This window comes from Neopelma chrysocephalum, unplaced genomic scaffold (genome assembly GCF_003984885.1).
Source record: "Neopelma chrysocephalum unplaced genomic scaffold, ASM398488v2 Primary Assembly neopelma1_42, whole genome shotgun sequence".
NCBI classification, from domain to species: domain Eukaryota; kingdom Metazoa; phylum Chordata; class Aves; order Passeriformes; family Pipridae; genus Neopelma; species Neopelma chrysocephalum.
The window spans coordinates 2858337-2861330 of NW_020897700.1; positions in this window are offsets into that span (position 1 = coordinate 2858337).

Sequence of the window (2994 nt, forward strand, 5' to 3'; positions counted from 1 at the left end):
GGGGCGGGGGGTCCGCGAGGGGCGGGGGGTCCGCGAGGGGCGGGGGGGTTCCCGGGCCCGGGGTTTTGGGTTGCTCGAGTTTCACAGACTCACAGAGTGGGTCAGGTTGGAAGAGAGCCCAGCGGGTCATCTAGTCCAACCTCCTGCTCAAGCAGGGTCATCCTAGAGCAGGATTGCATCGAGATGGTTGTTGAATGTGAGGGAGACTCCACAACCTTTCTGGGCAATCTGTTCCAGTGATTGTTACCCGCACAGTAAAGAAGTTCCTCCTTGTATTCAAGTGGAACTTCCTGTGCATCGGGTTTTTCCCGTTGCCTCTTGTCCTATTGCTTGGCACCACCGAGCAGACTCTTGACACCCTCCCTTCAGCCACTTACAGACATTGATGAGGTCCCCTCTCCTATCTCCTCTCAAGGCTGAACAGACCCACCTCTCTCAGCCTTTTCTCATAAGAGAGATGCTCCAATACCTTAAGCTTCTTTGTCACACTCCTCTGGACCCACTCCAGGAGCTCCATGTCTGTCTTGTCCTGAGGAGCCCAGAACTGGGCACAGCTGTCCAGATGGGGCCTTAGGGGTTGAGCAGAGGGGCAGGATCACCTCCCTCAGCCTGCTGGCAATGCTCTTCTTAATGCATCCCAGGATACCATTGGCCTTCTTGGCCACAAGGGCACAAGGGTTTAGCCCCTTTTTGGGCCTCCATGAAGTCAACCAAGGGGTTTGGATACCTGCTGTGAGCTAAGGGATTGCCCATTGGGCCCTCTAACCTAGTGGAGGGGACTGTGGGGAAAGTGGCCCTTGCCAAGGCCAGTCTGCTCACACAAGGGCTGGGACCAGGTGTCTGCATGTCCCTTGGTGCTGTCAGTGCCTCCGTCTGCCATTCCTGCAGCAGCCTTGCAGCCCTCCATGGTAGGCACCATGCCAAGGCCACTGTTTGCATGGAGTGCAATGAACAATGAAATTGCAGACGAACAGCCCCTTTAGGACTACATAGATGAAAGCTAACCAGAAAACCCTAAAAATGGTGGAGACTCTTGTTCTCTCCAGTTTTGTTATTTGTCAGAGTGAGCATAATGGCCTTAGCAACAAGTAGGCCGTCAGCTGTTGCAACAACAGCAGAAAGCAGTGCTGACAGGGGATTTAGTAGTAGCAGGAAAACATTTTAAAAAGCGAGAGCAGATTTTTTTATTTGACAGAGTTGACTAGTGGATCATATACTTGCAGCGGTATTTAATGTATAATGTCAGAGGATTCAGCCCCAAACCGTCAAAAACCAGGCAAATCTGCTTTTCATAGAATCATAGAATAGCCTGGGTTAAAAGGGACCTTAAAGATCATCTAGTTCCACCCCCGCTGCCGTGGGCAGGGACACCTTCCACTAGACCAGGTTGCTCAAGGCTTTATCTATCCTGGCCTTGAACATTTCCAGGGATGAGGCATCCACAACTTCTTTGGGCAACCTGTTGCAATGTCTCACCACCCTCACAGTAAAGAATTTTCTCTCAATATCTAATGTAAACCTACCCTCTTTCAGATTAAAGCCGTTCCTCCTTGTCCTGTCACTACACGTCCTTGTAGAAAGTCCCTCTCCATCTTTCTTGTAGGCCTCCTTCAGGTATTGGAAGGCTGCAATTAGGACACCCCTAAGCCTTCTTTTCTCCAGCCTGAACAATCCCAATTCTCTCAGTCTTTCCTCATAGCAGAGGTCCTCCATCCCTCTAATCAACTTAATGACCCTCCTCTGGACTTGTTCCAACACCTCAGTATCCTTCCTGTGCTTGGGACCCCAGACATGGATGCAGCACTGCAGGCGGATTCTCACAAGACTGGAATAGTAGGGCAGAATCACCTCCCTGGACGTGCTGTCTCCACTGCTTTGGATGCAGCCCAGGATACAATTGGCTTTCTGGGCTGCAAGTGCACATTGCTGGGTCATGTCCAGCCTCTCAACCACCAGCACCTTCAAGTCCTTCTAGGCAGGGCTGCTCTCAATCCATTCATGCCCCAGCCTGTGTTGGTACTGGGGGTTGCCCTGGCCCAGGTGCAGCACTTTGTACTTGGTCTTGTTAAACCTTGTGAGATTCCCATGGGCCCACTTCTCGAACTTGTCCAGGTCCCTCTGGATGGCATTCTGTCCTTCAGGTGCGGCAACCACAACACTCACCTTTGTGTCATCTGCAGGTTTGCCAAGGGTGCACTCAAACCATTCATCTATGTCATTAATGAAGATATTAAATAACAGTGGTTCCCATAAGGATGCCTGAGGGACATCACTGATGGGACTTGTCACTGATGTCCGTCGGGACTCTGAGCCATTGACCACTACCCTCTGAATGCAACCATCCACCCACTTTCTTATACATCTAACAGTCCACCCCTTTGTAGTGGTTTGAGCCAGGTTTTCCCCCTGAAACTAAGAAAGTGGTAACCCCCAGGGGGTGGTGACCCTTGGGGTTTGACCCAATCAGTGCTCCTGCAAAATATAAACATATCTCTCTGGACCGGAAAAGAAGCAGTGGTACTTGTTGTGGAAGAAAAAGTGGCCATGTTGTGGTGAGGCCACGAGGAAGGGGCTCGGAGCCCCTTGGGGCTTTGCCCCCCCCCCAGCCCCCAGCTGGGGGGCTATGGGGACTTGGACGGTGTAGAACTGGACTAAGTGCCTGTGTCTGAGAAGCTGAAGGAGTTTCTCCCTGGTAAGCAGCAGTGGGAGACGCTGGGAGCAGCGACGGAGCAGCAGCAGGGACAGCAGCGTCCGAGAGCAGTGGCAGAGAGCCAAGCAGATAAGAACCAAAGAAGCAGCAAACAAGTATGCAGCAACACAGAGAGAAACTCCTGCAAGGAAAAGAGAAAAGAGCCAGCAGCAGAGACAGAGTTTGTGGGGGTAAGAACTGAATAACCAAAACCCCCAAACTCCCTTGGAGACTCCTCTGAGAGAGAGGAGGATGATGGGACTCACTTGAAAGAGTCTTGGAGTGCAGTATGCACTACAGAGAGG